Source organism: Pelobates fuscus, chromosome 2 (assembly GCF_036172605.1).
Source record: "Pelobates fuscus isolate aPelFus1 chromosome 2, aPelFus1.pri, whole genome shotgun sequence".
NCBI lineage: Eukaryota > Metazoa > Chordata > Amphibia > Anura > Pelobatidae > Pelobates > Pelobates fuscus.
Genome location: NC_086318.1, coordinates 358,672,044 through 358,685,303, shown reverse-complemented (window position 1 = coordinate 358,685,303; position 13,260 = coordinate 358,672,044). Strand labels below are relative to the sequence as shown.

Here is a 13,260-nt window from a genome sequence, read left to right as displayed (position 1 = left end):
CCTTGGAAAATTTTCGTTATTCGGATTCAACTCAACCCGTTTCAAATTCAGAAATCAATCTACAAAGGATATTTGCTGCAACTATTTGTCTAAATCGAACCAAAAAGGCTTCTGTAAAATTTCTGAGATCATACAGAAATATCAACTTTCCTATGCAATTTCTCTTTTATCTTTTATTTCATGCCAAAATCCATACCCAAAAAGAGACATGCTAAGTGCACCACTTTGCTTGACAGCATCATATTACTCTGAATTCAACACAGTAAGAGACAGGTCTGTAATGCTAAAGAATTGAAATTTTAAATGCCCTGCTAGATATTCACACCAAATCTAAAGGGAAACTGGCAATTTTTAGGATTTTCACTAATTTCTTTACTACTTATCCCTAGATTTGACAAACATCTATTTGTAAGGCATGAAAAAGAAAAGTAAATGAAGAAATCCATAACTCTTTGTCCCGTAACCAGGTACCTCCATCAATGCTCCCTTCCAAAATGGAATCCTTTCCTCCTGGCATTCAGCATAGACTGAACATACAGAGACGTGGATTGATGAAACACTGTTTCGCTTTCTTCTCTACATTAGCAATGCTATCCCTGGCTTTGCCTAGTCTGAAGTAGATTATGATGTCATTTGCTAACTCTTTATTATGCACTTAAAAGAAAACAGAGCATTTCATGAAAAACGGTTAACACAAGTTAGTGGTGATTTTCAATGCCTCATTTAAATGCATCAATTTAGGAGAAGTGACAGCTCCCCTTTAATTTTATTTCTTGAACTAGTCATGTTTTGCTCTATAAAGAGAAACATTAACTGTCTTAGAAAATAGATCCATGATAAAGAGTCTGAATCCTGACTCCCCCTCCCCATCCACCGTGAACATTTAAAAGTGTAGCACCAGGATGGCCGAGTGGTTAAGGCGTTGGACTTAAGATCCAATGGACGAATGTCCGCGTGGGTTCAAACCCCACTCCTGGTACACGATGTGTTCAAGTGGCACTAATGGTTTTAACAATCCCAAATATTATTGATCCCATGGAAAATTTTCGTTATTCGGATTCTATTCAACCCGTTTCAAATTCAGAAACAAACTACAATGGATATTTGCTGCAACTATTTGTCTAAATCGAACCAAAAAGGCTTCTGTAAAATTTCTGAGATCATACAGAAATATCAACTTTCCTATGCAATTTCTCTATTATCTTTTATTTCATGCCAAAATCCATACCCAAAAAGAGACATGCTAAGTGCACCACTTTGCTTGACAGCATCATATTACTCTGAATTCAACACAGTAATAGACAGGTCTGTAATGCTAAAGAATTGAAATTTTAAATGCCCTGCTAAATATTCACACCAAATCTAAAGGGAAACTGGCAATTTTTAGGATTTTCACTAATTTCTTTGCTACTTATCCCTAGATTTGACAAACATCTATTTGTAAGGCATGAAAAAGAAAAGTAAATGAAGAAATCCATAACTCTTTGTCCCGTAACCAGGTACCTCCATCAATGCTCCCTTCCAAAATGGAATCCTTTCCTCCTGGCATTCAGCATAGACTGAACATACAGAGACGTGGATTGATGAAACACTGTTTCGCTTTCTTCTCTACATTAGCAATGCTATCCCTGGCTTTGCCTAGTCTGAAGTAGATTATGATGTCATTTGCTAACTCTTTATTATGCACTTAAAAGAAAACAGAGCATTTCATGAAAAACGGTTAACACAAGTTAGTGGTGATTTTCAATGCCTCATTTAAATGCATCAATTTAGGAGAAGTGACAGCTCCCCTTTAATTTTATTTCTTGAACTAGTCATGTTTTGCTCTATAAAGAGAAACATTAACTGTCTTAGAAAATAGATCCATGATAAAGAGTCAGAATCCTGACTCCCCCTCCCCATCCACCGTGAACATTTAAAAGTGTAGCACCAGGATGGCCGAGTGGTTAAGGCGTTGGACTTAAGATCCAATGGACGAATGTCCGCGTGGGTTCAAACCCCACTCCTGGTACATGATGTGTTCAAGTGACACTAATGGTTTTAACAATCCCAAATATTATTGATCCCTTGGAAAATTTTCGTTATTCGGATTCTACTCAACCCGTTTCAAATTCAGAAATCAAACTACAAAGGATATTTGCTGCAACTATTTGTCTAAATCGAACCAAAAAGGCTTCTGTAAAATTCTGAGATCATACAGAAATATCAACTTTCCTATGCAATTTCTCTTTTATTTCATGCCAAAATCCATACCCAAAAAGAGACATGCTAAGTGCACCACTTTGCTTGACAGCATCATATTACTCTGAATTCAACACAGTAAGAGACAGGTCTGTAATGCTAAAGAATTGAAATTTTAAATGCCCTGCTAGATATTCACACCAAATCTAAAGGGAAACTGGCAATTTTTAGGATTTTCACTAATTTCTTTACTACTTATCCCTAGATTTGACAAACATCTATTTGTAAGGCATGAAAAAGAAAAGTAAATGAAGAAATCCATAACTCTTTGTCCCGTAACCAGGTACCTCCATCAATGCTCCCTTCCAAAATGGAATCCTTTCCTCCTGGCATTCAGCATAGACTGAACATACAGAGAAGTGGATTGATGAAACACTGTTTCGCTTTGTTCTCTACATTAGCAATGCTATCCCTGGCTTTGCCTAGTCTGAAGTAGATTATGATGTCATTTGCTAACTCTTTATTATGCACTTAAAAGAAAACAGAGCATTTCATGAAAAACGGTTAACACAAGTTAGTGGTGATTTTCAATGCCTGATTTAAATGCATCAATTTAGGAGAAGTGACAGCTCCCCTTTAATTTTATTTCTTGAACTAGTCATGTTTTGCTCTATAAAGAGAAACATTAACTGTCTTAGAAAATAGATCCATGATAAAGAGTCTGAATCCTGACTCCCCCTCCCCATCCACCGTGAACATTTAAAAGTGTAGCACCAGGATGGCCGAGTGGTTAAGGCGTTGGACTTAAGATCCAATGGACGAATGTCCGCGTGGGTTCAAACCCCACTCCTGGTACACGATGTGTTCAAGTGACACTAATGGTTTTAACAATCCCAAATATTTTTGATCCATTGGAAAATTTTAGTTATTCGTATTCTATTTAACCCGTTTCAAATTCAGAAACAAACTACAAAGGATATTTGCTGCAACTATTTGTCTAAATCGAACCAAAAAGGCTTTTGTAAAATTTCTGAGATCATACAGAAATATCAACTTTCCTATGCAATTTCTCTTTTATCTTTTATTTCATGCCAAAATCCATACCCAAAAAGAGACATGCTAAGTGCACCACTTTGCTTGACAGCATCATATTACTCTGAATTCAACACAGTAAGAGACAGGTCTGTAATGCTAAAGAATTGAAATTTTAAATGCCCTGCTAGATATTCACACCAAATCTAAAGGGAAACTGGCAATTTTTAGGATTTTCACTAATTTCTTTACTACTTATCCCTAGATTTGACAAACATCTATTTGTAAGGCATGAAAAAGAAAAGTAAATGAAGAAATCCATAACTCTTTGTCCCGTAACCAGGTACCTCCATCAATGCTCCCTTCCAAAATGGAATCCTTTCCTCCTGGCATTCAGCATAGACTGAACATACAGAGAAGTGGATTGATGAAACACTGTTTCGCTTTCTTCTCTACATTAGCAATGCTATCCCTGGCTTTGCCTAGTCTGAAGTAGATTATGATGTCATTTGCTAACTCTTTATTATGCACTTAAAAGAAAACAGAGCATTTCATGAAAAACGGTTAACACAAGTTAGTGGTGATTTTCAATGCCTCATTTAAATGCATCAATTTAGGAGAAGTGACAGCTCCCCTTTAATTTTATTTCTTGAACTAGTCATGTTTTTCTCTATAAAGAGAAACATTAACTGTCTTTGAAAATAGATCCATGGTAAAGAGTCTGAATCCTGACTCCCCCTCCCCATCCACCGTGAACATTTTAAAGTGTAGCACCAGGATGGCCGAGTGGTTAAGGCGTTGGACTTAAGATCCAATGGACGAATGTCCGCGTGGGTTCAAACCCCACTCCTGGTACATGATGTGTTCAAGTGACACTAACGGTTTTAACAATCCCAAATATTATTGATCCCTTGGAAAATTTTCGTTATTCGGATTCAACTCAACCCGTTTCAAATTCAGAAATCAATCTACAAAGGATATTTGCTGCAACTATTTGTCTAAATCGAACCAAAAAGGCTTCTGTAAAATTTCTGAGATCATACAGAAATATCAACTTTCCTATGCAATTTCTCTTTTATCTTTTATTTCATGCCAAAATCCATACCCAAAAAGAGACATGCTAAGTGCACCACTTTGCTTGACAGCATCATATTACTCTGAATTCAACACAGTAAGAGACAGGTCTGTAATGCTAAAGAATTGAAATTTTAAATGCCCTGCTAGATATTCACACCAAATCTAAAGGGAAACTGGCAATTTTTAGGATTTTCACTAATTTCTTTACTACTTATCCCTAGATTTGACAAACATCTATTTGTAAGGCATGAAAAAGAAAAGTAAATGAAGAAATCCATAACTCTTTGTCCCGTAACCAGGTACCTCCATCAATGCTCCCTTCCAAAATGGAATCCTTTCCTCCTGGCATTCAGCATAGACTGAACATACAGAGAAGTGGATTGATGAAACACTGTTTCGCTTTCTTCTCTACATTAGCAATGCTATCCCTGGCTTTGCCTAGTCTGAAGTAGATTATGATGTCATTTGCTAACTCTTTATTATGCACTTAAAAGAAAACAGAGCATTTCATGAAAAACGGTTAACACAAGTTAGTGGTGATTTTCAATGCCTCATTTAAATGCATCAATTTAGGAGAAGTGACAGCTCCCCTTTAATTTTATTTCTTGAACTAGTCATGTTTTTCTCTATAAAGAGAAACATTAACTGTCTTAGAAAATAGATCCATGGTAAAGAGTCTGAATCCTGACTCCCCCTCCCCATCCACCGTGAACATTTAAAAGTGTAGCACCAGGATGGCCGAGTGGTTAAGGCGTTGGACTTAAGATCCAATGGACGAATGTCCGCGTGGGTTCAAACCCCACTCCTGGTACACGATGTGTTCAAGTGACACTAACGGTTTTAACAATCCCAAATATTATTGATCCCTTGGAAAATTTTCGTTATTCGGATTCAACTCAACCCGTATCAAATTCAGAAATCAAACTACAAAGGATATTTGCTGCAACTATTTGTCTAAATCGAACCAAAAAGGCTTCTGTAAAATTTCTGAGATCATACAGAAATATCAACTTTCCTATGCAATTTCTCTTTTATCTTTTATTTCATGCCAAAATCCATACCCAAAAAGAGACATGCTAAGTGCACCACTTTGCTTGACAGCATCATATTACTCTGAATTCAACACAGTAAGAGACAGGTCTGTAATGCTAAAGAATTGAAATTTTAAATGCCCTGCTAGATATTCACACCAAATCTAAAGGGAAACTGGCAATTTTTAGGATTTTCACTAATTTCTTTACTACTTATCCCTAGATTTGACAAACATCTATTTGTAAGGCATGAAAAAGAAAAGTAAATGAAGAAATCCATAACTCTTTGTCCCGTAACCAGGTACCACCATCAATGCTCCCTTCCAAAATGGAATCCTTTCCTCCTGGCATTCAGCATAGACTGAACATACAGAGAAGTGGATTGATGAAACACTGTTTCGCTTTCTTCTCTACATTAGCAATGCTATCCCTGGCTTTGCCTAGTCTGAAGTAGATTATGATGTAATTTCCTAACTCTTTATTATGCACTTAAAAGAAAACAGAGCATTTCATGAAAAACGGTTAACACAAGTTAGTGGTGATTTTCAATGCCTCATTTAAATGCATCAATTTAGGAGAAGTGACAGCTCCCCTTTAATTTTATTTCTTGAACTAGTCATGTTTTGCTCTATAAAGAGAAACATTAACTGTCTTAGAAAATAGATCCATGATAAAGAGTCTGAATCCTGACTCCCCCTCCCCATCCACCGTGAACATTTAAAAGTGTAGCACCAGGATGGCCGAGTGGTTAAGGCGTTGGACTTAAGATCCAATGGACGAATGTCCGCGTGGGTTCAAACCCCACTCCTGGTACACGATGTGTTCAAGTGACACTAACGGTTTTAACAATCCCAAATATTATTGATCCCTTGGAAAATTTTCGTTATTCGGATTCAACTCAACCCGTATCAAATTCAGAAATCAAACTACAAAGGATATTTGCTGCAACTATTTGTCTAAATCGAACCAAAAAGGCTTCTGTAAAATTTCTGAGATCATACAGAAATATCAACTTTCCTATGCAATTTTTCTTTTATCTTTTATTTCATGCCAAAATCCATACCCAAAAAGAGACATGCTAAGTGCACCACTTTGCTTGACAGCATCATATTACTCTGAATTCAACACAGTAAGAGACAGGTCTGTAATGCTAAAGAATTGAAATTTTAAATGCCCTGCTAGATATTCACACCAAATCTAAAGGGAAACTGGCAATTTTTAGGATTTTCACTAATTTCTTTACTACTTATCCCTAGATTTGACAAACATCTATTTGTAAGGCATGAAAAAGAAAAGTAAATGAAGAAATCCATAACTCTTTGTCCCGTAACCAGGTACCTCCATCAATGCTCCCTTCCAAAATGGAATCCTTTCCTCCTGGCATTCAGCATAGACTGAACATACAGAGAAGTGGATTGATGAAACACTGTTTCGCTTTCTTCTCTACATTAGCAATGCTATCCCTGGCTTTGCCTAGTCTGAAGTAGATTATGATGTCATTTGCTAACTCTTTATTATGCACTTAAAAGAAAACAGAGCATTTCATGAAAAACGGTTAACACAAGTTAGTGGTGATTTTCAATGCCTCATTTAAATGCATCAATTTAGGAGAAGTGACAGCTCCCCTTTAATTTTATTTCTTGAACTAGTCATGTTTTGCTCTATAAAGAGAAACATTAACTGTCTTAGAAAATAGATCCATGATAAAGAGTCTGAATCCTGACTCCCCCTCCCCATCCACCGTGAACATTTAAAAGTGTAGCACCAGGATGGCCGAGTGGTTAAGGCGTTGGACTTAAGATCCAATGGACGAATGTCCGCGTGGGTTCAAACCCCACTCCTGGTACATGATGTGTTCAAGTGACACTAATGGTTTTAACAATCCCAAATATTATTGATCCCTTGGAAAATTTTCGTTATTCGGATTCTACTCAACCCGTTTCAAATTCAGAAATCAAACTACAAAGGATATTTGCTGCAACTATTTGTCTAAATCGAACCAAAAAGGCTTCTGTAAAATTCTGAGATCATACAGAAATATCAACTTTCCTATGCAATTTCTCTTTTATTTCATGCCAAAATCCATACCCAAAAAGAGACATGCTAAGTGCACCACTTTGCTTGACAGCATCATATTACTCTGAATTCAACACAGTAAGAGACAGGTCTGTAATGCTAAAGAATTGAAATTTTAAATGCCCTGCTAAATATTCACACCAAATCTAAAGGGAAACTGGCAATTTTTAGGATTTTCACTAATTTCTTTACTACTTATCCCTAGATTTGACAAACATCTATTTGTAAGGCATGAAAAAGAAAAGTAAATGAAGAAATCCATAACTCTTTGTCCCGTAACCAGGTACCTCCATCAATGCTCCCTTCCAAAATGGAATCCTTTCCTCCTGGCATTCAGCATAGACTGAACATACAGATAAGTGGATTGATGAAACACTGTTTCGCTTTCTTCTCTACATTAGCAATGCTATCCCTGGCTTTGCCTAGTCTGAAGTAGATTATGATGTAATTTCCTAACTCTTTATTATGCACTTAAAAGAAAACAGAGCATTTCATGAAAAACGGTTAACACAAGTTAGTGGTGATTTTCAATGCCTCATTTAAATGCATCAATTTAGGAGAAGTGACAGCTCCCCTTTAATTTTATTTCTTGAACTAGTCATGTTTTGCTCTATAAAGAGAAACATTAACTGTCTTAGAAAATAGATCCATGATAAAGAGTCTGAATCCTGACTCCCCCTCCCCATCCACCGTGAACATTTAAAAGTGTAGCACCAGGATGGCCGAGTGGTTAAGGCGTTGGACTTAAGATCCAATGGACGAATGTCCGCGTGGGTTCAAACCCCACTCCTGGTACACGATGTGTTCAAGTGACACTAATGGTTTTAACAATCCCATATATTATTGATATAAAATTATTAAATTTTCGTTATTCGGATTCTATTCAACCCGTTTCAAATTCAGAAACAAACTACAAAGGATATTTGCTGCAACTATTTGTCTAAATCGAACCAAAAAGGCTTCTGTAAAATTTCTGAGATCATACAGAAATATCAACTTTCCTATGCAATTTCTCTTTTATCTTTTATTTCATGCCAAAATCCATACCCAAAAAGAGACATGCTAAGTGCACCACTTTGCTTGACAGCATCATATTACTCTGAATTCAACACAGTAAGAGACAGGTCTGTAATGCTAAAGAATTGAAATTTTAAATGCCCTGCTAGATATTCACACCAAATCTAAAGGGAAACTGGCAATTTTTAGGATTTTCACTAATTTCTTTACTACTTATCCCTAGATTTGACAAACATCTATTTGTAAGGCATGAAAAAGAAAAGTAAATGAAGAAATCCATAACTCTTTGTCCCGTAACCAGGTACCTCCATCAATGCTCCCTTCCAAAATGGAATCCTTTCCTCCTGGCATTCAGCATAGACTGAACATACAGAGAAGTGGATTGATGAAACACTGTTTCGCTTTCTTCTCTACATTAGCAATGCTATCCCTGGCTTTGCCTAGTCTGAAGTAGATTATGATGTCATTTGCTAACTCTTTATTATGCACTTAAAAGAAAACAGAGCATTTCATGAAAAACGGTTAACACAAGTTAGTGGTGATTTTCAATGCCTCATTTAAATGCATCAATTTAGGAGAAGTGACAGCTCCCCTTTAATTTTATTTCTTGAACTAGTCATGTTTTGCTCTATAAAGAGAAACATTAACTGTCTTAGAAAATAGATCCATGATAAAGAGTCTGAATCCTGACTCCCCCTCCCCATCCAGCGTGAACATTTAAAAGTGTAGCACCAGGATGGCCGAGTGGTTAAGGCGTTGGACTTAAGATCCAATGGACGAATGTCCGCGTGGGTTCAAACCCCACTCCTGGTACACGATGTCTTCAAGTGACACTAATGGTTTTAACAATCCCAAATATTATTGATCCCATGGAAAATTTTCGTTATTCGGATTCTATTCAACCCGTTTCAAATTCAGAAACAAACTACAAAGGATATTTGCTGCAAATATTTGTCTAAATCGAACCAAAAAGGCTTCTGTAAAATTTCTGAGATCATACAGAAATATCAACTTTCCTATGCAATTTCTCTTTTATCTTTTATTTCATGCCAAAATCCATACCCAAAAAGAGACATGCTAAGTGCACCACTTTGCTTGACAGCATCATATTACTCTGAATTCAACACAGTAAGAGACAGGTCTGTAATGCTAAAGAATTGAAATTTTAAATGCCCTGCTAAATATTCACACCAAATCTAAAGGGAAACTGGCAATTTTTAGGATTTTCACTAATTTCTTTACTACTTATCCCTAGATTTGACAAACATCTATTTGTAAGGCATGAAAAAGAAAAGTAAATGAAGAAATCCATAACTCTTTGTCCCGTAACCAGGTACCTCCATCAATGCTCCCTTCCAAAATGGAATCCTTTCCTCCTGGCATTCAGCATAGACTGAACATACAGAGAAGTGGATTGATGAAACACTGTTTCGCTTTCTTCTCTACATTAGCAATGCTATCCCTGGCTTTGCCTAGTCTGAAGTAGATTATGATGTCATTTGCTAACTCTTTATTATGCACTTAAAAGAAAACAGAGCATTTCATGAAAAACGGTTAACACAAGTTAGTGGTGATTTTCAATGCCTCATTTAAATGCATCAATTTAGGAGAAGTGACAGCTCCCCTTTAATTTTATTTCTTGAACTAGTCATGTTTTGCTCTATAAAGAGAAACATTAACTGTCTTAGAAAATAGATCCATGATAAAGAGTCTGAATCCTGACTCCCCCTCCCCATCCACCGTGAACATTTAAAAGTGTAGCACCAGGATGGCCGAGTGGTTAAGGCGTTGGACTTAAGATCCAATGGACGAATGTCCGCGTAGGTTCAAACCCCACTCCTGGTACACGATGTGTTCAAGTGACACTAATGGTTTTAACAATCCCAAATATTATTGATCCCTTGGAAAATTTTCGTTATTCGGATTCTATTCAACCCGTTTCAAATTCAGAAACAAACTACAAAGGATATTTGCTGCAACTATTTGTCTAAATCGAACCAAAAAGGCTTCTGTAAAATTTCTGAGATCATACAGAAATATCAACTTTCCTATGCAATTTCTCTTTTATCTTTTATTTCATGCCAAAATCCATACCCAAAAAGAGACATGCTAAGTGCACCACTTTGCTTGACAGCATCATATTACTCTGAATTCAACACAGTAAGAGACAGGTCTGTAATGCTAAAGAATTGAAATTTTAAATGCCCTGCTAGATATTCACACCAAATCTAAAGGGAAACTGGCAATTTTTAGGATTTTCACTAATTTCTTTACTACTTATCCCTAGATTTGACAAACATCTATTTGTAAGGCATGAAAAAGAAAAGTAAATGAAGAAATCCATAACTCTTTGTCCCGTAACCAGGTACCTCCATCAATGCTCTCTTCCAAAATGGAATCCTTTCCTCCTGGTATTCAGCATAGACTGAACATACAGAGAAGTGGATTGATGAAACACTGTTTCGCTTTCTTCTCTACATTAGCAATGCTATCCCTGGCTTTGCCTAGTCTGAAGTAGATTATGATGTCATTTGCTAACTCTTTATTATGCACTTAAAAGAAAACAGAGCATTTCATGAAAAATGGTTAACACAAGTTAGTGGTGATTTTCAATGCCTCATTTAAATGCATCAATTTAGGAGAAGTGACAGCTCCCCTTTAATTTTATTTCTTGAACTAGTCATGTTTTGCTCTATAAAGAGAAACATTAACTGTCTTAGAAAATAGATCCATGATAAAGAGTCTGAATCCTGACTCCCCCTCCCCATCCACCGTGAACATTTAAAAGTGTAGCACCAGGATGGCCGAGTGGTTAAGGCGTTGGACTTAAGATCCAATGGATGAATGTCCGTGTAGGTTCAAACCCCACTCCTGGTACACGATGTGTTCAAGTGACACTAATGGTTTTAACAATCCCAAATATTATTGATCCCTTGGAAAAGTTTCCTTATTCGGATTCTATTCAACCCGTTTCAAATTCAGAAACAAACTACAAAGGATATTTGCTGCAACTATTTGTCTAAATCGAACCAAAAAGGCTTCTGTAAAATTTCTGAGATCATACAGAAATATCAACTTTCCTATGCAATTTCTCTTTTATCTTTTATTTCATGCCAAAATCCATACCCAAAAAGAGACATGCTAAGTGCACCACTTTGCTTGACAGCATCATATTACTCTGAATTCAACACAGTAAGAGACAGGTCTGTAATGCTAAAGAATTGAAATTTTAAATGCCCTGCTAGATATTCACACCAAATCTAAAGGGAAACTGGCAATTTTTAGGATTTTCACTAATTTCTTTACTACTTATCCCTAGATTTGACAAACATCTATTTGTAAGGCATGAAAAAGAAAAGTAAATGAAGAAATCCATAACTCTTTGTCCCGTAACCAGGTACCTCCATCAATGCTCCCTTCCAAAATGGAATCCTTTCCTCCTGGTATTCAGCATAGACTGAACATACAGAGAAGTGGATTGATGAAACACTGTTTCGCTTTCTTCTCTACATTAGCAATGCTATCCCTGGCTTTGCCTAGTCTGAAGTAGATTATGATGTCATTTGCTAACTCTTTATTATGCACTTAAAAGAAAACAGAGCATTTCATGAAAAATGGTTAACACAAGTTAGTGGTGATTTTCAATGCCTCATTTAAATGCATCAATTTAGGAGAAGTGACAGCTCCCCTTTAATTTTATTTCTTGAACTAGTCATGTTTTGCTCTATAAAGAGAAACATTAACTGTCTTAGAAAATAGATCCATGATAAAGAGTCTGAATCCTGACTCCCCCTCCCCATCCACCGTGAACATTTAAAAGTGTAGCACCAGGATGGCCGAGTGGTTAAGGCGTTGGACTTAAGATCCAATGGACGAATGTCCGCGTGGGTTCAAACCCCACTCCTGGTACATGATGTGTTCAAATGACACTAATGGTTTTAACAATCCCAAATATTATTAATCCCTTGGAAAATTTTCGTTATTCGGATTCTACTCAAACCGTTTCAAATTCAGAAATCAAACTACAAAGGATATTTGCTGCAACTATTTGTCTAAATCGAACCAAAAAGGCTTTTGTAAAATTTCTGAGATCATACAGAAATATCAACTTTCCTATGCAATTTCTCTTTTATTTCATGCCAAAATCCATACCCAAAAAGAGACATGCTAAGTGCACCACTTTGCTTGACAGCATCATATTACTCTGAATTCAACACAGTAAGAGACAGGTCTGTAATGCTAAAGAATTGAAATTTTAAATGCCCTGCTAGATATTCACACCAAATCTAAAGGGAAACTGGCAATTTTTAGGATTTTCACTAATTTCTTTACTACTTATCCCTAGATTTGACAAACATCTATTTGTAAGGCATGAAAAAGAAAAGTAAATGAAGAAATCCATAACTCTTTGTCCCGTAACCAGGTACCTCCATCAATGCTCCCTTCCAAAATGGAATCCTTTCCTCCTGGTATTCAGCATAGACTGAACATACAGAGAAGTGGATTGATGAAACACTGTTTCGCTTTCTTCTCTACATTAGCAATGCTATCCCTGGCTTTGCCTAGTCTAAAGTAGATTATGATGTAATTTGCTAACTCTTTATTATGCACTTAAAAGAAAACAGAGCATTTCATGAAAAACGGTTAACACAAGTTAGTGGTGATTTTCAATGCCTCATTTAAATGCATCAATTTAGGAGAAGTGACAGCTCCCCTTTAATTTTATTTCTTGAACTAGTCATGTTTTGCTCTATAAAGAGAAACATTAACTGTCTTAGAAAATAGATCCATGATAAAGAGTCTGAATCCTGACTCCCCCTCCCCATCCACCGTGAACATTTAAAAG

The 13,260-nt window shown here is 36.5% G+C and overlaps 12 non-coding genes across 12 annotated transcripts; all 12 read left to right on the top strand.

Annotated features, from left to right (window-relative positions):
* The first annotated feature begins 896 nt into the window (after positions 1–896).
* On the top strand, positions 897–979 carry TRNAL-UAA (transfer RNA leucine (anticodon UAA)). Its single transcript has one exon. It is a non-coding gene; the product is annotated as a tRNA-Leu (tRNA).
* Positions 980–1,928: 949 nt separating this feature from the next.
* TRNAL-UAA (transfer RNA leucine (anticodon UAA)) lies at positions 1,929–2,011 on the top strand. Its single transcript has one exon. It is a non-coding gene; the product is annotated as a tRNA-Leu (tRNA).
* A 942-nt stretch (positions 2,012–2,953) lies between these two features.
* TRNAL-UAA (transfer RNA leucine (anticodon UAA)) lies at positions 2,954–3,036 on the top strand. Its single transcript has one exon. It is a non-coding gene; the product is annotated as a tRNA-Leu (tRNA).
* Positions 3,037–3,985: 949 nt separating this feature from the next.
* TRNAL-UAA (transfer RNA leucine (anticodon UAA)) lies at positions 3,986–4,068 on the top strand. Its single transcript has one exon. It is a non-coding gene; the product is annotated as a tRNA-Leu (tRNA).
* Positions 4,069–5,018: 950 nt separating this feature from the next.
* Positions 5,019–5,101, top strand: TRNAL-UAA (transfer RNA leucine (anticodon UAA)). The gene has a single exon. It is a non-coding gene; the product is annotated as a tRNA-Leu (tRNA).
* Positions 5,102–6,051: 950 nt separating this feature from the next.
* TRNAL-UAA (transfer RNA leucine (anticodon UAA)) lies at positions 6,052–6,134 on the top strand. Its single transcript has one exon. It is a non-coding gene; the product is annotated as a tRNA-Leu (tRNA).
* A 950-nt stretch (positions 6,135–7,084) lies between these two features.
* On the top strand, positions 7,085–7,167 carry TRNAL-UAA (transfer RNA leucine (anticodon UAA)). Its single transcript has one exon. It is a non-coding gene; the product is annotated as a tRNA-Leu (tRNA).
* A 942-nt stretch (positions 7,168–8,109) lies between these two features.
* TRNAL-UAA (transfer RNA leucine (anticodon UAA)) lies at positions 8,110–8,192 on the top strand. The gene has a single exon. It is a non-coding gene; the product is annotated as a tRNA-Leu (tRNA).
* A 952-nt stretch (positions 8,193–9,144) lies between these two features.
* On the top strand, positions 9,145–9,227 carry TRNAL-UAA (transfer RNA leucine (anticodon UAA)). Its single transcript has one exon. It is a non-coding gene; the product is annotated as a tRNA-Leu (tRNA).
* A 949-nt stretch (positions 9,228–10,176) lies between these two features.
* TRNAL-UAA (transfer RNA leucine (anticodon UAA)) lies at positions 10,177–10,259 on the top strand. The gene has a single exon. It is a non-coding gene; the product is annotated as a tRNA-Leu (tRNA).
* Positions 10,260–11,208: 949 nt separating this feature from the next.
* Positions 11,209–11,291, top strand: TRNAL-UAA (transfer RNA leucine (anticodon UAA)). Its single transcript has one exon. It is a non-coding gene; the product is annotated as a tRNA-Leu (tRNA).
* Positions 11,292–12,240: 949 nt separating this feature from the next.
* TRNAL-UAA (transfer RNA leucine (anticodon UAA)) lies at positions 12,241–12,323 on the top strand. Its single transcript has one exon. It is a non-coding gene; the product is annotated as a tRNA-Leu (tRNA).
* The last annotated feature ends 937 nt before the right edge of the window (positions 12,324–13,260 follow it).